At 41.2% G+C, this 27,175-nt stretch overlaps 1 long non-coding RNA gene across 1 annotated transcript; it reads left to right on the top strand.

Moving 5' to 3' along the window:
* The first annotated feature begins 904 nt into the window (after nucleotides 1-904).
* Nucleotides 905-11,249, top strand: LOC125435246. Its single transcript, XR_007244875.1, has 4 exons — nucleotides 905-981; nucleotides 8,989-9,142; nucleotides 10,208-10,266; nucleotides 10,859-11,249. It is a non-coding gene; the product is annotated as an uncharacterized LOC125435246 (long non-coding RNA).
* Nucleotides 11,250-27,175: the final 15,926 nt, after the last annotated feature.

Genomic DNA, 27,175 nt, shown 5'->3' with positions numbered 1-27,175 from the left:
TATCAGGTTCTTTTTCAGGAACATTGGTCGCCATAGTGAAGAGAACATATGGCTATTAATCTGACCTAGTCTTGTTATTTATTGCTGAAAGGAAGTTTAGAGTGGTCAAAACAGTCAATGAAGAGGTATCTCTTATGTGATACAGGATACACAATATGGTCCATCTCCAAGGTTGTGCCTTTTTGTCATTTTATAATAGTTTCAGATAATATTTTGAAACCATGTCTACTATTGCCAGACACACATTTATTTTTGAATTTTCTGTTTGCATAGTATTACACAAATGCCTTTGATATATGCAAACACATACCCAACTGAAAGATTTTCAGGCTCTTAGATTATCTTGCGTACTATACTGCTTTCTTTTGGAAGGTTGTTATCATTGTTATCAGAGACCCTCATGAGAAACGTCTGCATGGCTAATGTGACATATAATAATTGACTACATCTTTTTGTACTCTGTTGAAAGAAAAGGATACCAACTGTGCATCCATTCTTAAACAACTGCATTTATGAACACATTCCTTTAAATTAAAATTAGTTTTCTTATATGATGCATTCTGTGTAAGTGATAGAAACTGTCAGTAAAATCTGTGGAAGCAACTTCTGCTACAGGCTAAAGTAGCTCTGCGTGGGGATTCACACTATAAAGCCAGATGCTGTTTTAGTGTTCCATCTACTTATTTCTGTAATCAGAGGAAACATTCTTAGTGATATCACTTATTCTGGAAACTGAAAATCCACGTGGATAAATCCTCTTACCTAAGTATGCTTTATAGAAGACATCCTTGAGTACCTGCCAATTTGGCTCACATTCTGCTCTGATAAAGACAATATTAAAAATAGTCAGAAAGAATATGTATGTATGTATGTATGTATTTAACCATCAGCTCTTCTCTTCCAGCCCAACCAGAAGCTCCATGGAGGGAGAATCCAGGAAGACTATTAAAATGCCTGGGTGAAGAGGAAAATCTTCGCTAGGTACATAAATCCATTTAAAGTAGGCATCCAGTGAATGTCTGATTATTCCAAAGACTGGGGTAATCACAGAGAAAGCCCTCCTGGGTGCCCCTGCCCTCATATCTCAGTGGTGGTTAGTTACTACAAGACGAGCCTCCCACTGTAACCTTAGTGCCTGAGCAGATACATACAGGTGCAGTTATTGCTTTAGACAGGCAGAGCCCAAGCCATTTAGGGCTTGTACCTTGGCAGATACACACAGATGCAGTTATTTCTTTAGATAGGCAGAGCCCAAGCCATTTAGGGCTTTGTCAACACCTTGAATTGCACCCAGAAGCAAACTGGATGTCAGTGCAGTTCCTTGCAGACAGTGCAGTTCCCTGCATCTGGTCAGATATACCAGCAAGCACCCTAGCTGCAGCATGCTGCACCATTTCCAGCCTCCAGATCATCTTCAACAGTATCCACATGTAGAATGCATTACGGTAATCTAATCAGGTTACTACATTGCCTACCTTCTAGAGAAAAAATAGTGAGCTTAATCCCAACCAGTTTTTCCACTGGTGAAAAAAAGAGAGGATAGGGTCTACTTTGACAAGAAGAAGAAGTAATAACAATAATAACAATAATAATAATAATCCCCTCATGGGCACCCCCTTGTTGTGGGGAAGGGGCTTGCGTGCTTCGATGACGTTGAGAGCTATTCTGGAGGTACTGTATACTATCCAAACCAGACAGTTCTCAACTGAGAAACCCAGTGATCTAAGAAAGTGGGTCCACTGAACCCATAAAAATATGGTGGTGGATACCTAATGAACGGTAAATTGATTCCATACCGCGATCGGTCATCGGCTGGTTAAGCCGTAATTGGCGGGCCACGAGAATGGGCTGGGGGTCTCTGGGCACACGTCGACAAGTGGGCTACAAGTGGACCAACCATCCAAAAGAAAGCTATATAATGCGCAAGAAAATCGTGCCATCATGGCTTGTTACTACAGCTCAGAACCAGAAAAAAGAGGATACTTGAAGCGGATGTACAAACTGCGGAAACAATGTTACCCAGATTTGAATATCACTGAGCAAAGACTGGCAGATCAAAGGCAATTTATCATATGGAATAAAGTGTTTACAGAGCTAGAACTGGAAGAAGTCCAGAAAAGTTATGAAAAGAAAGCAACTGTAACACCAGTAGGAAGAACAGTACATATTCCAGAAACAACAGGAGAGATAATAGTAGAACTGCTAAATGAAAATGCCAGTACTGGGGAGAAAATAATAGAACAACCTCCAGAGAAAGTCCTCATGGAAAAAAACTGATAGACTTATAAAAAGACAAAAAGAACTAAGGGAAAAGATCATCCAGTATGTACAATCAAATGAGGAAAGACAACAGCTGCCAGCATTGAAAATGGTGACCAAAAAGATCTGGCAACCATAACAAGGGATGTGAATGTGGCACTGATGACAACTGAAACAACATCCATCAAACCAACTAATCAGTTCATGTACAGTTCAGCTGTAGTGATCCCAAGAGAACTGGGCATTGAAATACCTAAGCCCAAGATAAATCAACCACCAAAACCAAAGTGGAAAATTAGACTGGAACAGAAGATCAAAAAACTAAGATCAGATGCCAGTAACCTGAAAGATATGAAAGAACAAAGATTAAAGAATGGCAAGATCATGAAAGAATTAATTAGAAGGTACTGGCTAGACACTAGAAAAATTGAAAAAGTACTGGAGATCACAAAACAACAAATAGCCACAGCGAGAAAATTTTTTATTTATTTATTTTATTTATTTATTGTTTGGACTTTTATACCGCCCCATCCCCAAGGGGCTCTGGGCGGTGTACAGCATAAAATATGATTATGAATAAATTACTAAAACTTTTAAAACAGCAATAACAATAATAGAGGCTCACTGTCCTCAGTGTTTCTAAAACTGAAATTGTACATTATTATTGTGGATTTTATATATGGGGTGTATCCAGTGGTGGGATTCAAATAATTTAACAACTGGTTGTTTACAAGTACCATTTTAACAACCGGTTCTGCTGAAGTGGTGTGAACCTGCTGAATCCCACCACTGGGTGTATCTTGCTGACAAAATTGGGCATAGATGGACTTTTGTTTTTTAGGCAGCACCCATGGTATGCTATCGTAACATCTTTGGTCTTTCTCCAAATGAACTAACAGAACTGCAGGCCTTCAAATGATAATAATTATTAAGGATATTACTTTTGTAAAATGGGAAACAGCATGAAAATCTACCCTGAGTCTAATGGTAGCACAATCAATGACTGATTGTCTCCTCTCTAACTATATTTAGTATAAGTATTTTTTTAATATGCTGTTTATTTGGCGTGGGAGGGGGGCAGCAGTTGTTTTTATTGACTCCTTTGTATGCACTCATTTTCTGTCCTAGAGCCCTGCTGATGAAAACATTAAATCGACTCTTAATGCTTTTCTAGAAGCACTCTGGCTTGCAGAAAATGAAAACTAATTCTACATAATTTTTGAAAGAAGAAAAAGAAGGGGAGGAGGAGTTTGGATTTATAGTCCATTTTTCTCAACCATAGATGTTTCAAAGCAACTTGCCAGTTTCTTCTCTTCTCCCCACAATGACACCTTGTGTGATAAATGGGGCTGAGAGAATTGTCAGAGAACTTTGACTTGCCCAAGGTCACCCAGCAGGCTTTATGTGCAGGAGCAGGAAAACAAACCAGGTTCTCCAGATTAGTCTTTTGTTCTTAACCACTGCACCACGCTACAACAACTACCCCTTGAATTTCTTTTGGAAAGACAAGAAATACAAGGTCAAGGTGTCTCATATTCTCATTGCTTGTGGGTTTGTTTGTTTGTTTTTGCTCAATCTTGCCCAAGTCTCATCCTTTACTCTGGCCTCTGTCCCACATCACTTTTGTCCATTTAGGTCCCATAATCCCTAACATTAATGTTTTGAGCAGTCCAAGTGGACTTGTGGGAAAAGCCAGTGAAATCTCATCCAAGTCACAGATTCTTAATATCTAGGTTGCCCAGGGGCATCATGTTTAGATCCACACCAAAGATATCCCAAGATTTCAGAACTGTAACAGCATGCCTTGTAGCCTTTCACAGAAGACTTTGTTCTATCTGTCTTTCATGTTAATGCCTCATGCCTAGCTGATAAAATTCTTACTACAGGAAGTATTTGGCCGGCTCACTGGCTAGTAGTAGCATTTCTTGTTTGAGGAAGTAAGGGGGGATTGACGAAAACTACTGAGAATGAAGATGGCTCCTATCTACATGGAACAAAAAACAACAACACATGAAGCTGCCATAGTCTGTGTCAAGCTATTGGCCTATCGAGATTGGACATGTGATGTACTAGTCAGCATGTCAGTTCAATTCTTGATACCCTAAGTTCAAAGGACCTGGTACACAATATTATTTACTTAGTATCTATACATTGCTTTTCTCCCACAGCAGCATATGAAATTGTCATCTTCCCACCCTGCATTTTATCTCCATAACAACAGCCCTGTGACATAGATTAGGCAGAGTTAGAATGGCTGGCCCAAGGTCATCCAATAACTTTGGAAGAGTGGGAAGTGGAATCAGGGTTACCAAGAGCCAAGTGGGTATCCCTCATCCTCAGACAGATAGGCCCTTTCCGCACTGCGGAAAGGGCGCTTCCCCACCAGCAGGAATTCTGCCGGTGGAGGGGTGGGGGCCGTTCGCACGAGAGTGTGCGAGTGGCCCCCAAAGAGGCTGGTGCTCTTTCCTCATCTCCTCCTCCCACTTCTCATTTATTGTTAGCCTGGCTTGCCTCCTTGAAGACGCAGAGCCCACGCTGCCCTCCAACCTCCAGGGGTCGGAGGACAGCGAGGGAGGGTCTTAGGAGGCCAGCAGGGTGACGGAGGCAATGAGGTGAGTGGAAGAGGGATGGGGAAAACAGCTCATTCCCAGCTGTGCCGTTCGCACCGCGCCGCCGGGAATGCGCTGTTTACCAAAAACCTCCCTCCAGTCACTACATGAAGACGTAAAGAACAAGTACAATAAAGAATGAGAGGGGAGGGTTAAAGGTTTTAATGGAGTACTTTTCCTGTCTTTTTGTGCCTTCATAATAAATAATCACCCATTCATAACAAGAAGTTGTCTAGAGAAAGAAGTCATCAGAAACATCTTGAGGGGGTACAAAAATTACACCGATTTCAATCACAGCTCTAATCATAAAGTAATTATCATTGCAGAGATTGGCATAAGAATGATCATTAGCTAGGTATTAAACTGCAATCATCTGTCTCAAAAATCTAATAAAGAATCTGTTTGATCAATATTCAGAACCATTAGCCAGATTGACAAGACTATTTTCCTTGTTTTTAGTTTCAAAAGTAGGAGACACTTCTTTGCATCTACGTTATTTTTTCTGAGAAGCTTTCAGTCTTTAATTAAACCTGGACATGACAGGAACTATTTAAAAAGCCCAGAAATCAGGTGCATCAAATTCTTCTCTGAAGCAGATACACATTATTTAATACACCTTTATTTTGGAGTTATCGGAATATTGCATGGCTAAAGCCTGGTTTGAATGTGATGAGTGGCACTTCAAAACACTTTCCCTGGCAAGGTTTAACATCATCAACAAGTTGCTGTCATCTGCACATGCAACTGTAGCACATCAGGATCAAGTATTCTCAGGCTTTGGAACTTTGGCGTTGGATGTGACCAGATTTTTCTTCCTTGAAAAAGGGAGGAATTCCCCTTTCATCATCATCACTCAAAAGCTATGCTGCAGAAGCAGTGTAGGATGATGGTGTTGTAAGGACTGGAATGTGATGAGACTGAATAAATAGCTGACTAGATCTAACCCTTGGTGTGCTATACTTGCACACATACCAATGACATGGGATCTTACTCGTGTGCTTAAACATATATATGCTGGTGACTTTTTTGAATTGGCTTTGTGTTACTTAAATAAGTATTCATCAGTATGCCTATATACAATGCTTCCATTTATCCATGTAACATCTGATTTTACAAAGACACCAATAAGTTGTTTTGGAGTGCCAGCAGACAAGGCATGGGGTCAAGGTTTTTTCCCTGAAATGGCCTCCTAGCAGTAGTATTCAGGATTTTCCTGCCTCTAAATATGGAGGTGCCCTTTAGTTAGTATTGCCCATCAACTTCATTGGATGTCCCTGAGTTATTATATAATATTATGGGAGAATGAGAAAATGTTCTACTATCCACATTCTCTTCCCCACTGACAATTTTATAAATCAGCATGAACTTCCTCCTTTTTTCTGTTCAGTCTTTCCTCATCGGTAGAGTCAGCAGGTTAAGCCTGGCAAGTAGCAGGAGGATTGGGTGGTAGGAACATGGGAGACATGTGATGTTGATGATGTCACCAACATCACTACATCACTCCAAGTACAGGCCAGAAGTGACAAAAGGTAGGGCAACAGACAGGAAGCTTTCATGTTCCTGAAGGGAAAAATGCCACTCAGCAGAGCCTATGCTACTCCTGCATCCTTTCAGAAGGGGGCAGAATATCGGAGGGAAGCACAAGTGACGTTTAGTTCTGCCTCAGGGAGACTGTTTGAAGGGTAGCTCTGGCTGGTAATGTGGCAGAGTGGTTTAACTATGTTTTGGAGAGAATAGAGTATCCGATTGTTAGATCTGTCTCTGGTGATAAGCAGACTTCATACTATCTAATCTGACTCCTGAGAAAGGGCAAGCTGGTGTTGATAGAATTGGATAAAAGGATCCAACCTAGTGGCTAGTCAGTGAAAGCTTGTGTGAACTTCTGAGCATTGAAAGGAATTCAAACCACACTCTGAAGCCATAACTAGCTTAAATTTATGTGCCTCAGCCAAGTTTCTTCTTTGAATACCTGAAGACTTGTGCTGCTGAACTGTTCTTTAAAAACAGCCTGTAAATAAATAAATCTTTCTTATTTACTTAAAACTCCTGCCTCAGTGATCTCTGTGTCCTACTTGCTCACTGCAAAACTTATCTCATGGCAGCAAACTCAAAGCCTTTATACTTGCTACCCTAAGAACATAATGTAACTGAGGGGAAAGTTTATCGTTTAAAGCAAACCTGATTCCCCACAATCATAACAGGTTGTGTGTGTCCCCTTAATGGGTAGACACAGCATCTTAAAGTTCCCCGTGATTTCTAGAGCCACGCCTTGTCACTTCTGGGTTGTTCCAGGAAGGGACATATCAGAAAGAGACCAGCAGCATTATTATTTTTATTTTTCATCTGCTGCTGATCAGAACAATGGTGGGCAATAGCCCCCCCCCCCCGCCCCAGGAAAGCTGCTCCAACACCTTTATCATCTGGGCTGCTCTCTTCTTTTCTTTCTTCTAGGTCTATAGTATTCTTTTTACATATAGCCACCAGAACTTTAAAAAATATTCCCTCTTTGTTCTCACCATAGCTCCACATAAGAACATAATTATATTGATAGTTTATTCCAAATCCCTTTCCTAATAATTCTCAGCCCAGTGCTTTTTTTATTTTCACAGCTGCCCCATTTTGAGTAAAGCGATGACATTTTCATTGAGATATCAATTCACTTAACCCCAAGATTTCTCGGCCTCTGACTCAGGATATATTTAACTAGCATTTTTGTTGTCGTTCCAAAGTGCATCTCTGCACACTTACTAAATACAGAATATTATTTGCCATGTTGCTTAATTATACAAGCTTTACAAGCTTTCCAGAATTCACCTTGGTTTCTACCATCCTGAATAATTTGGTGTCAACTACAAATTTGACCACTGTACTACTCATCTCCAATTCCAGATCATTTCTAAACAAATTTACATTGGGTGGCAGCTTCAAAGGCTTCAGTCAGATGCAAGAACAGATTCATTGGAGTAGGAAAGACTTAGGCATATTTTCACAATAATCTATAAACTGTGGAAATAGTGAAAGTTTCAACCATGTACTTAGGCACTTGGAGCATGGCAATGAGAGGAAAATATTCTCTCTCCAGTGTCTCAATGGATCCTAGGGAAACCATTCTCCCTTGACTTCATGGACTGTGTTCTCTGAACATTCTCAAAATTCAGTGGACAGTTATCAGAATGAAATCCTGGGAATAAAGATAAAATAAATTTCAATCAGAATAAAACCAAGGAATTCATTCACTTAATTCAGAATCAATGGCTATTAGGCAAATGACTTTTGAATCATGCCAAGATCTGTGGGGAAGCCAGGCTTGGGCAGTTGTTTTATTCTATAACTTGTCAGGATTTTTAAGAAAGTCTTTAAAACATATGTAAACCATGTGATTCCCAGCAGTATTTACAACAACATGGCCAAACATGTGTAATTGAATTATTTATTTGCTCACATTTATCTTACAGCTGAAGACAGTGAAAATCAAATACTCAGAGAAACATTGGTAGGCAATGGACTCCTTTTAATCTTAGAGCTAACAATATACAACATTCTTTTGCTTGTTTGTGAAATAATCATGATACAGCTGTTGACATTTTAACTTCCAGCTCTCCCAAGTGAATGATTCTAAAATCCAATATGAAGGAAATAAATGCCTTACAATCCATGATCACTGGAATATTTCCCATTATTTAAACACTGCTGATTCAAGTATTGACCTGACCAATGAATTTGTGGCGGTAAAACATTTTATGTGTATTTTTAAATGTTGTCTAGGTCTAAGCTAGCATCCACTCAGATATTATGTCTCTAATGGAATACTTTTCTCTGAATCTTCAAGTGTAAAGGATTCAATGGTGTTGATGGTGAAGTAACCTTGAGTGCATTCCACAGCCCGGGCGATGGGCCAGATGCATCGGCGGAGACTTTATCTTTACGCGGGAGATGAAGACTCCGTTCCCATGGGAAGCAGGAAGGGGGGATGGGGTGAATGGTGTTATAACCTGTGCTTCTGGCGGGAAGTGCCATTCCTGCCACTGCGTGTACTTGAGCTTTCTAAGATGTCTTAATAAATGGACTTTTACTCCCAAAAGCCTTTTATTTCTGCTTCTATGGAATTCCTTACATCAAGGGTCAAAGGCACTTGGTAATGCCCCTTACTGCAATCAAGCATAGAAGTATATTCCCTGACTGCTCAACTATCTGATCAACCTGTGGAAAAGGGTAGGAATCAAGCCCTGAGATCTTATTGAACTTCCTGATGTCTATGTACAATCCATACTCAGGTGGGTCATTTTCTCCTAATTTCTTCTTCTGCACAATCACAACAGGAGCACCCCAATTACTATGAAATTCTTTAATAACTCCCCAACTCAGTATTTCTGAATTTTGCTAGCCATATCATATTTCATAGGCCTATTTAGTGGATACGGCCCTCCTGTAACAGATGGGTGATTGTCAGTATCAATATGATGTAAAATTAAAGTTAGTTTTACCTGGCATGCTGTTGAACATTGGTTGGAAACACATCAGTCTATCTCTGAACTCACCTTGCTGCTGAGCGATCAAGCTGGCTGAGATTTGCCCTTCACTGATATTGCTTTCCTTCTCCCCTTCCAGAGCTAACTCAGGAAAATTACAGTCCTCTTATTGGCTGAGAAAACATCTCCAGCTTTGTCCTTGTAGAACTTTATTCTGTTAGCATGAAGGACTATGGGACTTCTGTTAGAGTTCAATTCTTTCACCAGGTAGTTATCATGGGGCAATAATTGCTGCACTTTAAAAGGACCTTGCCAGGTTACCACCAACTTAACCAGATTTTTTTATATTATTACATATCATATTTTTTTCTTGAAACCTAGGGGGGTTTCGCCAATAGTGCTGCCAACTTCAGGCTGGAAATTCCTGAAGATTTGAGCATGGAGTTCTGGGAATGGCAGGGTTTAGGGAGGGGAGAGACCTTAGCAGAGTCCACTCTCCAAAGCAGCCATTTTCTCAGGGGGAACTGACATCTACAATCTAGAGATCCACTGCAATTCTAGGAGAGCTCCAGACCCCACCTGGAGGTTGGCAACTATATTTCACAGCTTTCAGAACACCTACATTGTAGCTGTGGCCAGTCCCATTGTGATAGATCACTTCTAACACTGGAATCAAAATTGTACAGGAAGTTCATTAACTACCAGTAATTTACATGGTGTTATTTTACCTTCAATAATTTAATCTTTTTGGGAAAACATGTAACTATGCTAAAGAAATGAATAAGAAATCAAAACAAACAGAACCCATTATCAAAGCTATGACTGTCTAATGCTTCCTCCTCTTTCTGTCCCTGTTCCTATATACTGCAGTGGATGAAAGAAAAAAGAAGTGTGAAATGAAAGCTCATCTTTCAAAGGACTTCTAAAAGGTATGTTTCAGACAAATTCAATTTAATTAGTTTGATACAGTTATAAACAGAGACGATTCAGTTGGCTTGTACTATAAAGGAGGTCAGGTTTGATGAGCTGACCTTAAAATCAGTATAGCTATGAAGGCAACAAATGAAATTTAGAGGCAGAGAGGCTTTGAAGAACTGGACCACAAAATGTTCTTTATATCCCTTAGAAACAAGAAAACACCCTCCACACAATTTATTTCTTCTAGAAATAAACAACTGTATAGACAAGGTCCAAGAACTACATAGTCAGTATTTGAAACATAGTTGAAGAAAACTATCGTTACTAAATTGGCTTCACTAGCAAGCTAATGTTTGCATTTGTAATAAGAAGAATCACTTTCTCCCCATCCTTCCACCCACATATAAATTGATGGTTCTGGGCCAGTGAGTCAGCACTTTATTTTTCCTCGAAATCTCTGGAGCAGGGGTATATTCCTATTCTCTCCCATTTTCCCACTCATTAATCCATATCTAACCACAGCAAGTTACAGACTCTGTGAGGCAGTGGAATTTACAGTGTTATCAGATGTCCTCTATATTAATATTTTTCTTTTTTCCTCAGCCATTTTTTAATCCCCCACAGTGGCAATGGCATTCCCACACACACACCTACTCCACCTTTGTGCAGGAAGACATACGCACCAGACTTTTTATCATCTCTGTCAAGTGAAATTATTGGTGCTCTACCTGTCCCAAATTGACCTGACAACTGTTACCTCTGGACTGGACTACTACAACTCGCTTTACTTAGGACTTCCCTTGGGCCTTCTCCAGAAACTCCAGTTGGTGCAAAATGCAGCAGCAAGGATCCTAACGGGACCCCATGGTGGACTCATCCCCAGCAGCTCTCATTGTGCCAGGCCATTAGCTGTTTGCCGCAGCTGCAGGCTCGCTCCCACCCACCCACCCCCCCGCCCGGGAGGCCAGGGAAAGCAGGAGCTGGCCTGCCACTGTGCCACCCACTACCGAGCCCCACCCCCCTGGCCTCCCTGCAAGCCAGCTCCTGCCTTCTCCAGGGAGGCAGGAGCTGGCCTGCAGGGAAGCTGAGGGGCAGGGCTCAGCAGTGGTGGGATGAGGGTGGGGGGGCCCCTGGAGCAGATGTTTCCCCCGGATGCCTTTACCCCCGGCACACCTCTGATAAGCAGATCTTTCTAGGATTGTCCTGCATCTGGATTTATGATGTGTAATAAAGTATCATGAATTAAGATTACTGATTAAATCAGATTTATTCAATTTCTAAACCACTCTCCCATGAGGTAATTGTTGATTATTATTGCTCAAATACTGTTCAGTATAATGAGGTTAGAGAATACATGTACTAAAGAACCATATGAATTTATCTAATTACTTTGTAATACTGAATATTAGTTTGAAGATATATGAGAACAAAGCATTTTAACTAAATGAAAATTTGCCATATACAGGTACAGGTATATATACATGTATGTTTACATATACAGACAAATATCCAAGAATACTGAAACACATATCTGCATAAGTAAATTTCACATATTTCACAAAATGAGCCTTGCCTGCTGATCAAAATGACATTTCTTCCTAATAGGAAGCACCCATCAATACTATTTTAATGTGTCTTAATTGTTCTTATTTATAGTGGCAAACAACATAAACTTTCTATGAATATGGGGGGAAATCACTGTTAATTTAATCAGTATGCCAGGCTTTTCAATATGAACCCAATTTAGGTGCAGTAAGCAAAGTAAATTATTCTGATTTAATCCAATCACTTCTGAGAAATGCTCCTAAACAACTTGCATAGAGATAATGTAACAGAGTAGTTGGCTCCAAGGAACAGCATGATTGTATCATTTATCTAATAGCAACGGGCTTCACTGTGTGGATCAAAAAATTTACCTGGCCAACCAAAGACAGAGTACATATTTTTGAAATCCTGGGTCAATCCACAAGTTTGCACAAAAATATATTTTTAAAAAATTAGCTGGGTTAATAAATGTCATTTTAAAATCAGCAGCATAGATGCAAATTAAACTGGCAGGCCAACTTTAGAAAGTTGAAATTGATTCAAACTGAAGAATGCTCTTCAACTACCAGGGCATAGCTAGCATTCCTGAAACTCTGGCTTAAAGTAAATGTCTTTCTATTGGGCTTTGGCTTATTAACCTACTTGACCCAAGCTGAATATGTCAGTTGCTGGGCAAAGCGGGCTGTACGTAAATTTAGTTTGATCCATCTGTCCCCTTCCTTTCTAGTCCAACTGGGCTATGATATGGCATTCAAGTGAATTAAACTAATATTGTGTGATATCACATCTGTGGATCTTTGGATACACTCCCACTCCATATGCTCTCTTTCTTTAAAATCAGTTATGCTACATTTTTCTACCATGCAGATTATCTAAAGAATATAATGTCACCCATTACTACTGGATTTTCACCAGTCTAAGTTCTCCCAGGTAAATATGTAGTGGTCTCCTGTATCAGTCTAGAGTGTATATTTGTAACCTTCAGAAACCTGAAACCTGGTTTCCTTACTTTAACTTGCAATCACTATGTATGTGAGCAACATAGATGGATTTTTTCCATTATTGGTAAGTGTAAAGTCTGTACTGTCTTGCATGAAATTCTTATTAGAGAATAAGAATTCTCACATCACCTCAGCTGTAGCAAAATTTTTAGCAGAGGTGCTTAGGAGAAAGAATCTGGGATTATTGGACACTAATTGTTTTTAATGTTAAGATATTTATGGGTCAATTATTATTGTTGTTTTGTTCAGTTGTGTGGGCTAACAATGTTTGGTTTTATGTTTTTGTACAGGTCTATTGACCTCAACATTTTTAAATAAATAAAGATTCAAACTAAAATTTGTTGTTGTTGTTTTTTAAAAAAATGACACCTAGTGATTCCTTCAGTAGTTAGCAATGTTTTCCCTTAGGCAGATATCACAGACAACCCAAACTGATATCTTTGATTCTTAGCCCAAGTTGTCAAGCAAGATGCTATGCAAAAAGAGAGAGAGAGAGAGAGAGAGAGAGAGAGAGAGAGAGAGAGAGAGAGAGTAAGGAATGGTTTGGAGATGTGGGGTGAAATTGATGGGTTAGGAAGAAAAAAAGGTGAACTTTGGGAAAAATATTAACAATTGTGTGGTTAGAGGAGGAGGCCAGAAAATGGGTGATTGAGCAGGTTGGGGAAGAAATTGAGAAATGTTTCACTGTGTAGGAGAGAAAAACAGAGTCAGATCATGAAGAGAAGAAATAGGTTTGGTCAAGGCAGATGGGATTTCCCCTTCCACATAAATCCTTGTGGGTTTTCCTCTTGTTTCATTCTTATATCTGAAGGAACCAAAGGAGCTTTTTATCAGATAACATCATAATTTGGGTGCTGTGTGGTTTCCGGGCTGTATGGCCGTGTTCTAGCAGCATTCTCTCCTGACGTTTCGCCTGCATCTGTGGCTGGCATCTTCAGAGGATCCAGCCACAGATGCAGCCACAGATGCAGGCGAAACGTCAGGAGAGAATGCTGCTAGAACAAGGCCATACAGCCCGGAAACCACACAGCACCCAAGTGATTCCGGCCGTGAAAGCCTTCGACAATACATTGAACATCATAATTGAATGAATGTGCATCATGCTGGAGAGAGAAAGATCGTCAGGCTGTATCTCCGCCCTAGGCTCATTTATCTGAAGGTCTGTCTACAGCTTATGTGTGTATTGTTCCCTTATTGAATTGGGAAACCTGATTTTTCTGGAGTCCTGGTTTCGAAAGAGAAACCTATGTACCTGTATAAAGACCTTCAAGTGAACATGTTTAGGGTAAGGTTGGTGGAACCAGTCTGGTGTTCCCCACATGTATTCATTCTGTACTATAAGCAGCTTAGCAAAGGCAAAAATAAGATGGAGTCTTTACAGGTTATGGTAAAGGGTTACAAATATGATATAATTAAGAAACAATTACTATTTGGAGCAGAGGCCATCTGACCTCTAGTAGTATCTAGAAAGAATAAGCTGTGTTGTGTTGGTTAATATAAGGTTGTCATCCTCCAGGTAGGATCTGAAGACACCTGGAATTACAACTGATCTCCAAACTAACAACGTTGGTATCCCAAGAGGAAATGACAGTGTCAGTGGGTAGATTTTATGGAACCACATTCCTGTTGAGGTCCGTCTCTTCCCAAACCCTGCCCTGCTCAGGTGCCTCCTCTGATTTTTGAAAAAAATTCTCAACCCAGAGTCAGCAACTCTGGTAAGATGGTTACGGCACTTAGGACCTCTAGTCTCAAATGTTGTATTTATAAATAATACCTGTTCAGTTTCTTAGCAAGTGGCAGGGATCAGTTATTTGTGGAACCTGGAGGGATCTTCCAGATTTCTCATTATAACACAGGCTTTGTTGCAGGGACAAGTTCCACGTTTTTCAAATATGTTTTGTTTTAATTGTATGCAAATGTTATAAATATGGTATATGCATGTTGGATAAAGGATATTGGGCAAAGAATTCTCAATTACAAAGAATTCTCAAAGAATTCTCAATTACAGCATTTAGAGGGATTTGTAATTGCTTGGCTCAGAATACCAATTTGAGTAGTTCATAAGACTTATGTGCTCATAAGTCTCATATAAATTAGAAGGCAAACCTGATTTCCCTGAACAGTTCTAATAGCTCCAAAAATTGGCTCCAGATACTATTTCTGAAGCCACCAGATGCTTTGTGTATATGTGTGTGTGTATATGTGTTAAGTGCTATCAAATCACTTCTGATTTATGGAGACCCTATAAATTAATGACATCTAAAATGTTCAGTCATTGTTGTGGCTTTCCTCTGATCGATTTTCTTGCCCTTTGTGGCTTATGGTGAGCCTAAGGAAAAGGTATCATTTTGAATTTCTTGTTTAAATTTCATTTAATTCATCTGAGAATCAAACTTATGACTCTTGATTTTTGTACCATTTTCTTATATAATGTGCATATTTTTCAATTCTACGTGAGTATTAATAGATCACTATTATACAGACATTAGATATTAAAATGACACACATTATATGAGAGCCATCCAGGGACAGTGATTAAATTGTTGGACTAATAACTGAGACACCCAGGTTGGATCCCCACACTGACAATGGAAACCTGCTGGGTGAGTTTTGGCCAGTCGCACACTTTCATCCTAACCTACTTTGCAAAGTTGTTGTAGGGATAAAATGGAAGAGAGGAGAATAATGTAACTTGTTTTGTAAGCCATAATGGGGAGAAAAGTGAAATAAATAAAGATGAAGTAAGTAAGTAAGTAAGTAAGTAAATAAATAAATAAATAAATAAATTGTAGGGATATTAAATAGGACATAAATGGCATATAAAATATGTATGCACACACAATTCAAACAAAACCAGCAATAAAAACAGAGAATGAAAACCACTGACAAAATATGATTGAATATAGAAACTATTACATAGGAAACATTTGCTTATCCAGTCAATCAATCCTATTGATAAAATAACTTATGTGAAACATAACAATGCATAGTAGATATCAGATTTCACAACACTGGTACTTTCAGAAGATTATTTAGAATAAGTACTCGTATTACATTTTTTTTAAAAAAATTGTACAGATTCTTACCATGATTCATAAGTGCAGGAGAACAAAACCAATAAGTGATAAAAAATGAAGGCCTTATGGAATTGTTGAATATAGAAGTATTGGCAACTGGCTTTGAGTACACCAGTATTCTGTCCTTTCTCCTTGTTAAAATCACCAGTTCTGAAAAATAATTTCTGGTGCTCAACTTGAGGCAAGGGTTAGGTTGTCTGTCAGTGTGTCACTTGACTGCTCCCATCCTTGTGTTTACAAGGACTCAAATATCATTCCAGCCAAGTAAAAATCAATAGAAATCTGTAATCAATCCAGCAGCAAACCTTTTTGAAATAATTTAAAAGACTATATTGCTTTCAAGTATTCTTGACAGTTTTTACAGAAATATAGCAAATACGTATGGGGGGGAAAAAGGAGAAACTAAAAGAAATGATACAGGTGATGGAAAAGCTTCATGGACACAGACTGAAAAGGTTGAAAAGTTCAACATCATTATTTATTTTCTCAGGTTCTTGATGAGCAGTACTGAAAGATACAGAATCATTATCAATACTTTTTAAAATTATATTTGTCTTGAACCAACAAGAAAGGAATGTAGTATGGCAGGATTCTTTCATTTATTATTTTGACAAAAATGAAGAAAATTAATATGCCAAACCTGATTGAATACATTTGAAAGAACAGACAAGCCAAACACCAAGATGAGATGACCAATAGATTTTAAGGCTGTGAAGCACAGAACATAGGCCTTTTCTATATGCACAGCTCACTTCAGATTTTTCCAGTGGTCACTGGTCAGACTTTGTGTCTTGGAATTATTCTTTAGGAAATCATTTCACACACCTCCTTTTTCCCTGTTGTTTTAGGATTTCTCCCCTTGTTTCTTCAGCTGCATTTATTTCACACACTACTGCTGAAATCATTCCTGATGGTGATGGGATGTCATATATGTCATGAAGAACAAATCCTCCCCCTTTTTTCTTTTGTGCAGGTGCTTTAGCTTGACTGTGCAGTTATAGTTTGAAGGGGTAAGTAAAAAATGTCTCAGCCTCCATTTCTACTATAGAAAATTACTAACTCAAAATGAAAGCCAAAATAACCTCGGGAACATGCACTACTACCTGAAAGAACTGAAATATGTAGCCCCCACTCACAAAGATCCACATTTCTGGACAAATTTGGTCTTTAGTTGTGCATGATCACTCCTGCAATAGTCCCTGATTACATACAGGAGTTACTGCTAGTCCTCTTTTCAATCGCCCCAGCACCTCAGCATTATTGCTGATGCAATCACCCCTAGCTTCAACATCACTGCCTGCTCTAATTTTACATCAGTAGTTTGATATGAAGTTGACAAAGCTGACCCAATCAATCAGCCTAATTTGTATCTCTGAACATTAACTTTGCAAGTTCTATGTGAAATTAACAAAGCTGACCCAAACACTCTTTTGTACCTCTACCTCAATGTTACATCTCTAGTTTGATATGACAAAGAGAATTTTTTTTAAAAAAGGTATTTTGAAAACAAAGGAGCAGGGGGAGGAGAAAATGGCTGATGGGGAGGTTGGTCAACTACATGGGGTGTGAATAACAGCCAGGTGTTTGGTGGGCAGAGAAATAAAGAGTGTTTTAACATGATCACATGTTTAAAGGAAGCTGGTTAGGAAACAGATTTTTAAATTGCAGTTAAAGTGCAAGAGAAAACAATGAAGGTAAAATGAAAGGAAAACATTTCCAGAACCAAATGAAAAAATGTATTGAATTCAAAGAAAAAATGTAGCATTTGGTAGCAATATAGGTTATAAACTACTCATGCAGAAAAGACCATAGTCTGGGTTATTTTTTGGTTCTTGTTTTTTTTTAATGTAAATAGTTATTCATTTATATTTTTATTAATATCCCGGCCTTCCCAACAGGGCTCAGGGCCACAGCAACAGACAAGCCAATACAAATAAAATAAGCAGCAGAACAATAGTTAAAAACAGCAAAATCAACTAAAGATTGTAAAAATCCCCCCCGCCCCCCACGCATCTATTGGTGGCCAGTGATAATAATGGTCAGACCGGCTGGCTAGATTGTAATGCCTGGTGGAAAAGCTCTGTCTTGCAGGCCCTGCAGAACTCATTCAAGTCCTACAGGGCCCTGATCTCACTATGGAACTTATTCCACAAAGTAGGGGCCAGGGCTGAGAAGGCCCTGGCCCTTGTGGAAGTCAGCCAGACCTCCTTCAGGCCAGGGATATTCAGAAAGTTTCCCTAAGATGAGTGGAGGGATCTAGTGGGACAATACAGGGCAGTATGTTTTGTATGTCTATTTGGAGGAATAAGCAGGGGCACCACAAGGAAGTTTAAGGGGGGGCTCTCGTTTTTCTCTTCCCACTATTTCTACTTTCCATTTTCTGAAAGACAATGCATTTCCCCTTTTCCTTCTCTGCTTTTCATCCACCAGTAAACATATTTTTTCTGAGCCTCTTATCTTCAGCTTTTCATCTTTCCTGTTCCCTAGCAGCCTCAACCTTTGAAAACAATGCCAAGGCAAACAGCACTGGCCCCCAAGCCAGATCCAGTTGCATGGTGCCAGCCACAGGGTCTGGCCTAATTGTATAGTGGGGAACTTGTAGAGGCTTCCTAATTTTCACTGTATCCCTTTCCCCACACTATTTCCTTTTTCCCTCCTCCTGGCAACCAACCTATTGTTACCTGTTCCCTTTTAAATTTGGGGGAATTAGTGAGAACAGACCTTGCAATGCAAAAGGCCAAACCAGGATCTCTACCAGTAGATACAGAAGTCTTTCCCTTAGAAATTCATGCAGATCATAATTTAGGAGAAGGTTTTACCATTTTATTAGGAGCCAAATATAATAAAAATACACAAATGATTCAGTAACACAAAGAGAGCGTTTCAAGGAGCCTAGGGTATATAGAGAGATGAAGGGTAGATTGGGAATAGCAGAGAACATCAGGGGACAGGTGTTATTTACTGATCTAGAAGAAGGTCCATGTAAGCAAAACCCATCATCAGCACTGCTTGCAGAAGATCAATGTTGGAGACAATGGAACAAGAACCAAAGGTGATGCATTTCAGACTGGCAAGTTCTTGTTTTTTTAAAAAAATGGATGCAGATGCATTTAAGCACTGGGTAAAATATGATTTCTTTCCAAACAGTTTTTTCCCCCAAAATGTTCATAACTACAGTAATATATACATTATTTAAATAAGTCATTCAGGGGAGCTGGTTCACCGCAGTGCCACTGAGAGCAACAGAACTTAATTATGGCCACTGTGTGTCAATGAAAAGGAGTCACAAAGAGGTACAGGATGAGAAACAGTGATATGTAACAGCAGCAACAAAAAAGAGGAAATCTAACTCAGCATCATGGGGTTGTGTGTCCTGTAAATAGGCCCTTCTTCAAGACTACTAAGCAACCTATTGCTCCTGAGGGTGATATTAACCTAGTAGGCAAAGAGACTCATAATGAAGGGGTTTAAAATAAGTGCCAGAGGTAACCAATAAACAATTGTGTGTAACCTCTTTCGGATGAAAGCCACAGCATACACACTCTGATTCAGTGTCCTGAACTGGAGCTGACTTTCCAGGGAAAAAATCCCCACTGATTGCTAAGTTCTTTAATGTCTAATACAACTAATGTTGAAAAAAGGGAGAGCTCAATAGATGGTACAGAGGATGGAATATTATTATTATTATTATTATTATTTCTCAGTCTTATAGACCGCCCAACCCCCGAAGGGCTCTGGGCGGTGAACAACATAAAATAACAGTTACATAATAAACTGTAAATAATTTAAGTTAAAATGCAGCAATTAAGAACGACTAATCACAGCAATGCCCGCAACAATCCCTGTTAAACTCTCCCAGAAGGGGAGAAAAAGAGTGGGCCCATAGATGGTAATGGGCCCAAAATGTAGGAGGAGGCGGGGGCACTTATATCAGCGGCTGGACACTCCAAAGGCCCGGTGGAACAACTCCGTCTTGCAGGCCCTGCGGAACTCACCAAGATCCCGCAGGGCCCGGACAGCTGGAGGAAGAGTGTTCCACCAGGCAGGGGCCAGGGCTGTAAAAGTCCTGGCCCGCGTGGAGGCCAGCCGCATCATTGAGGGGCCAGGGACTACCAGCAAATTGGCCTCCGCTGAACGTAGAGGCCTAGTAGGGACATATGGGGTAATGCGGTCCCAAAGGTATGAGGGTCCCAGGCCGCGTAAGGCCTTAAAAGGTAAGTACCCATACCTTGAAGATGATCCGGAATTCAACTGGGAGCCAATGCAGGCGGTGCAGTATTGGTTGAATATGATCACGGAAGGCGCCCCCCGTGAGCAGCCGGGCTGCTGCATTTTGGACCAGTTGTAACCTCCGGATCAACCGCAAGGGCAGGCCTGCGTAGAGCGAGTTACAATAGTCCAGCCTGGAGGTGACCATTGCATGGATCACAGTGGCCAGGTCTGTGTGGGAGAGGAAGGGAACCAGCCGCCGGGCCTGCCGAAGATGGAAAAACGCAACCCGGGTTATATGGGCCACCTGGGTCTCCATCGAAAGAGACGAATCCAGGTGGACCCCCAGGCTGCGGGGTTCCCCTCCCACACCGGCGGCTGGAAATTCTCACCCTCCCCCCCACGACCAAGCCAGAGGATCTCCGTCTTCGATGGATTAAGTTTTAACCTGCTCTGTTGCAACCAACCAGCAACCGCCTCCAAACAGTGCTGGAGAGCTGCAGGGGCGATGACCGCTCCCCCCTCCATCAACAGAATGAGCTGAGTATCATCAGCGTACTGATGACAGATCAGCCCAAAGCTCCGTACCAGCTGAGCAAGGGGTCGCATGTAGATATTAAATAACAGCGGGGACAGTAGCACTCCCTGAGGCACCCCACAATGAAGTGGGCACCACCGGGAGGCTTGGTCCCCACACCACACTTGCTGACTCCGATCCCGGAGGAACGAGGCAATCCATTGAAGGACAGTGCCCCGTACCTCGGAAGCAGCCAGGTGGTGGGTCAAAAGATTGTGGTCGACCATATAAAACGCTGCGGTTAGATCTAACAATACCAACAGCGCCGATCCGCCCTGGTCAAGCTGCATACGGAGCATATCTGTGATGGCGACGAGAACGGTCTCCGTCCCATGCCCAGCACGGAAGCCAGACTGGAAGGGATCGAATGCCGATGCGTCATCCAGGAAACCCTGAAGCTGCTCCAACACCACTCTCTCAATTACCTTCCCCAGAAACGAAAGATTCGAGACGGGGCGGTAATTGGCCAGATCGCCAGGATCTAAGGATGGTCTTTTTAAGAGTGGGCTGACCACTGCCTCCTTCAACCCACCGGGAAAGACTCCTTGCTCAAGGGAGTCATTGATGATCTTCAACAGGTGGGGTCGTAACTCCTCCTGGCAAAGCTTAACAAGCCAGGAGGGGCACGGATCCAGAGGACAAGTAGTAGGTCTAACAGCAGCCAAGGCCCTGTCCAGAGGACAAGTAGTAGGTCTAACAGCAGCCAAGGCCCTGTCAACAGCGGCTTCGGAGAGCAGGGAAAACTGGGCAAAACATGGGCCTGAAGACGGCAAGGGAGCCTCCAGTTCACTAATTGTAGATAAAGAGTGGGGAAGGTCCTGGCGGAGTGATGCGATTTTATCCGCAAAAAAGCTCGTAAATGTAAGGAACCTCAAAGAACTTGAAACAAAGCAACTGAGTTCAGTTCATTTATTCCATAAACTTCAACGGTCACACACATGGAATGCGGATTCTGACTTCACAGACCCAACGTGTCGCTTTTATGGACACTCTCATTCCTCGGGATAGGACGGAGGTCAGAAGGCGAACGAGCATAACCGTATCTCGGTCGTCTTCTATCATAAGGCCACCGCCTACCGTCATAATTACCCCGTCCCATTAACACTGGGATCCCTGGCCCTATAGATGGTGCCCCCATCCCTCTATCTCCCCACTAATTAAAGCGGTCCGGACTCCACAACACGTGGGCCCAGGCTAGCCACTAAAATATTAACTACTCCACTAAAAACATTAACAATGTTAACTAACAGTAGGCAAACTGGACTAATCCAGCTGCATATAAACTAATCTGAGCTAATACAAACTAATCAAGGACTAAAAAAACAAGCAATACTGACCAGACTAAACTAACAACTCGTAATAACCCCTTAACTCTAATTTATTGCAGCTAATAATTAAACATGAGAGGCGCCAAAATCAGGCACCTTACAATACCAGAATAATATTGGAGGTTGAGGTGATGGAAACTGGAGTGATGGAACTGAAAACTGAGAACCGAGGAGGGCACCAGCTGACAGCAGAGGGAGCCGCTGCCACCAGCTCCCTGTAGAGGTCACTCTTTGCTGTGTTCTTCAAGGGACATAACGATGGAAACAATCCGCAGGTGGCGAGCGTGGGGCCCACACCACCCAAGCCAGCCCCCTGCGTGTTGATTACAATACGTTCCTCACACCGTGACTTGTATGGCCCTCTCACGGCCAACCTGTCACGATCGATTACAGCCACTGTCCTATTAAGCACCGTAAATCGACTTGCTCCGGGCTGTATCGTTCGTCCTGTGGCCAGCCACCACTCCTCGTATAGTTCGATATAAATAAGCTCCAGTCCTGCTTCCCACACCCGCTGTGATTGTATTTGCACCGTGGAAAGCCAAATCGTAGGCGTGGTCTTTACGGCACAAAAGGTGCCTATCAAGTCAATAGCCTCGAAGGCTCCAACGGCGGGTGGGTCCAACACGACCCCCGCACCCAGCTCTCCTTGGGCGCGGTGTCCTCTGGGCAGCGAAATCCAAACTAAAGCACAGCGAGAACTTTGCCACTGCTCCTCGGCATCGCCACAGTCGCCACAATCAAGACGCCTCATTTGCGCCGGTTGCTCCAGCTCCGGCCGCTCCTCCCGCAGGTGCAACCGTGGTCGCCACACCCAACTTTCCCTGGCGGCAAGCTGTCTTCGGTGACGGGGCTCCTTGTCTGGCGGGCTCCAAGTTCGTGAATGGAGGGGAATCCCTGCCACTGACTCCCTGCCGCACAGCCACCAGCTCACTCCGTCCCCAGTCCCAGCGGGGCGGGCGCAATGAAAAGAACAGAGCCCCCCGTAGAAACACCGATGAAAGCGGGGATGGAAGAACCAAAGGAGATGGGAGACAGGCGTAGGCAAAGTCAGGTACCTCATGCCGTTCGTCAAATTCGTCAAGTTCATTCACTAGCTGCACTTCTGTGACTTCAGCCCAGCCTCTCAGATAAGATCAACAAACAAAGTGGATAAAGAGTCTCTATGCAGGCTAAAACCTCAGGAGAATGTAATTTAAAGCCTAATGTGGCGGAGCTCTGCTGTTCGTTTGACTCCGTCAAATTCCTCAGAGGGAAACTGTACAGAATCCCAGAACTATTCTCTAATCTCAGTTCACAATGATGTGTAATTAGAATTAAGATAAAATTAATAAAAACATAAGTCTAAATAATGAAAATAATGGAGACAAGCACTATAGCTCAGCAAGTAAACAATTTTCAGGCCAGGGACGACCAGCAAGTTGTTACTTGTCTTGCATAATGATCTCTGGAGGATGTATTGGGAGTGCTGGTCTCACAGATGTGAAGGTCCCAGACCAGGGGTCTGCAACCTGCGGCTCTCCAGATGTTCATGGACTACAAATCCCATGAATCCCACCACGACTCCCGAACAGCTGGCCAATATATTGGGTGGCACTGGCTAGCCACTCACCAGCAGATATAGCTGAGTGTCATCAGCATACTGGTGACAACTGAGTCCAAAACTCTGGACCAACTGGAAAAGAGAGTATATATTTAACACTGTACGGAAGATCAGCTTATTCCATGGCTTTTGTTTTATGAGTAAAGCTTGTGTTCCAAATGCAGACTATACATGGAGCTGTCCTTTACTGACCTGGGCACTGGCCTATCAAGGTCAGTATTGTCTGTTCAGACTTGCACTAGCCCTATTGTACAAACCATTCATGTAAAGTGTACACTTGAGTTTTCTTTATATAGTCACTGAGTAACTCCTATATTATGCACAGTGCACACAGACAAACATGTGATTTTAACCCCCAGTTTCATTTATAAAGTGAATGCATGTTTCCTCTTTCAAACAGATGAATGCATGAAAAGACAAGATAGACAAACATTGGTAATGTCTGAACAGGACTAGTGTCTCTCCAGAGTCTCAGGTAAAGGTCTTTTATATCACATCACATCTGATACTTTTAAATGCAAATACCAGAGGCTGAGCTTGGATCCTTCTCATACAGAAGAGATATTCTATTCCTGAACTGTAGCCCCTCTGTGGTTTAAAGTGACAAAACTGATGATGGATGATGTACCCTGGTGTGAAAAAAATGTGTAACAACTTCTGGGGTCAGGGCATTCTTTTTATGTGGTTTTCTATTTCTAACCAGAATCCCTGCTTCACTCTAAGCAGACAGTGAACAGCTAGGAATATCTGCACCATTTACCATTTTTTAACTACACTCATTATGAATATAAGGTAGAAAATGTGTGGAAGAAACCTCCATTTGATATATCAGTGCATCTCTAGAAACTTCTCTTGATGCAACTCTCATCCCAGTTTTATCTCATCTTCTTTATACAAACATTTGCAGGTATTAATATGTGGCTTAGATTATAATACCTAATACTGTTCCATATGAAGTCCTGGGATTTCTTATTTTCAAACTGCTTTAATTTACAAATATGTTGGTAGTCATTTTGGAAAGATGAATTATAAAATATGGTTGTTTAAAATTAGTCCTATTTTTTTAGGACTAATCTTCATCTATATTAATTTGGAAAACTTCATTCTGGGCGGAAGATCTGTTAAATAGTATGAGGAATAGTCCAGCAGTCTTAGTGAAAAGGGGGGCAAAGCAATATCAGTGAAGGCTACTAGTCATGCCCTGAATTCTTATCTAACCTGTTTTTTTAAAGTCTGTAAAGCAACATCAATGAATCCTTAGTATCTATTATAAATCAAACACTAACTCAAGGCACATTCCTTCGGCCATTCAAAGAACAGTTATCTATCTGCTATTTTTTAAAAATAATCTACAGAAAAGATGAAGTAGACAATTATTCCCTGTTTCCAAATTGCCTTTCCTAGTGCCTTTCTAGTCCTAACTATTAGGATGGGGAGGAGGGGGAGAAAAAACTATTAGGACGGGGAGGAGGGGGAGGCCAGCAAGATGTATCAGCCCCATGGCTGCCTCAACCAAAGTCCTGGTGGAACATTTCTATCTTACAGGCCCTGTGAGCTTGTTGAAATGTAGACACAGGTCAAGCCTCCCTGTTGCTCCTGCTGGATTTATCTTTTGCCTTTGACACAGTGGCCCATGCCATTTTGTTCAAGCACCTAGAAGAAAAAGAAGAAGGAATTGGGCTATGCACTGGACTGTTTTAAATCCTTTTTAACAGACTGGACCCCAAAAAATGCCATTGGAGACCAGTTACCATCAGTGTAGGAACTATTCTGCGGAATTCCTAAGGGCACAGTCCTATACTCCATGCTCCTCAATCTGTATATAAATCTCCTAGGCCAAATTATTCATAGTTTTGCAGTGGTGATTATCAATAAGCAGATGATACAGAGTTATATATATTCTTATCCAAATCTCCTGGAGATGCAGTAGAAGCGGCAAATTGCTGCCTGGCTGCTGCGATTCAATGGCAAAGAGTGAACAAATTTAAATTAAACCCTGGAAACACAGAAATAATACTAGTTGGAAAGGTGGAATTTTTGCTTCCCACTTTTGATTGGGTTTAGCTGTCCCTTGCCAACTCAGTTAACAGCCTTGGGTTTATACCAGACCCTACATTATTGATGGAGAAGCAAGTCAATGCAAATAAAACTTTCTTTCAACTCAATCTAGTTTGAAAAATGGCCCCTTATATTGATATGGTGGAACTGGCCGCCTGAATCATGGTACTATCAAGACTAGACTACTGTAATGTACTGTGCACTCTTGTTCCTTCAAAATCAATTAGGAAACTCCTGTTGGTGCAGAATGCCGTTGCTCAGTTATTATTGGGAGCTAGATGGAGCATGTACATTATTCCCATTCTATAGCCACTTCACAGGCTGCCCATGAGTTATTGGTCTTAATTTAAAGTATTAGCTACTACATACATACCCCTCCATGACCTTGGATCTTGATATCTGTGAGACCATCTCTCCTCATATGCTCCACCATGATAGCTTCACTTATCCAAGCTAGGGCTTATACTGGTGCCAAACTGTAAATGAGCAAAGTCAACAACTGTCTGCACACAGGCCTTGTCCATTGTAGACCCCAAGGCCTTTCTGAACGGGTCAGGAAGGCTCCCATTCTTCTGAAAAAACTGAATAATTCAAGGGGGCTTTTTTGTGCAGGCAACAGGACTGCAATGTTACAAAAGGTTTCACAAAGTTACTTGGATAAATTACTTGAAACTGTGGTCTTTATTACTGTGTACAGTTTGTTCCTATTTGACAATTTTGCATCATTTAATGTGTCATATTAATACTTCAGTTTTGCTTCAGTTGTTTTTTTACATTTCTGGTTGGATCTACAACCCAAATCCTATTTCACTATTTATTGAATGTCTCATCTTGTTGATTGTATTGGCTCATTCTGTGTAATGTGCCTTTAAGTTCCAATGAAAAAAGTGGACTGTAAAGTAAATTAATAAAATATTCAGAAAGGCTAGTTTGTTTTTGGAGGATCTACCCATAATGAACAACAGAATAAGAAGAATAGAACATATACCACTCCCAACACTATTAGTGAAGAGGTGCCATAGAAATATTTTAAATAAATAAATAAATAAATTCCCTAACCCAGGGGTAGGGAACCTGCGGCTCTCCAGATGTTCAGGAACTACAATTCCCATCAGCCCCTACCAGCATGGCCAATTGGCCATGCTGACAGAGGCTGATGGGAATTGCAGTTCCTGAACATCTGGAGAGCCGCAGGTTCCCTACCCCTGACCTAACCCTTGTGGTGTATGTATATTTCCCCTACCCCACCCCATCCAGACTCTGCTGCTTTTCTGCAATATCAACATTGTTTCTTGCTTGAAATGTTCTTGAATTTAAAGTAGTTTATCTCTGCAGAAGTCAATGGATTGTATCCACTGCCTCCATTCTGTAAGAGGACTTATTCTGATGGAGGCAGATCCCTTTCCTAGTATAATGGAATCACTGGATCAATGGAATCACTATGAGACAATAGTCTTGAATACAGTTGTGTCAGTTAACTGCCTGTGAACTGGGCTATGGGTTGGTAATGTAGCTGGCAGGT

This window comes from Sphaerodactylus townsendi, linkage group LG06 (assembly GCF_021028975.2).
Source record: "Sphaerodactylus townsendi isolate TG3544 linkage group LG06, MPM_Stown_v2.3, whole genome shotgun sequence".
NCBI classification, from domain to species: domain Eukaryota; kingdom Metazoa; phylum Chordata; class Lepidosauria; order Squamata; family Sphaerodactylidae; genus Sphaerodactylus; species Sphaerodactylus townsendi.
This window is presented reverse-complemented; position numbering and strand designations above follow the sequence as displayed.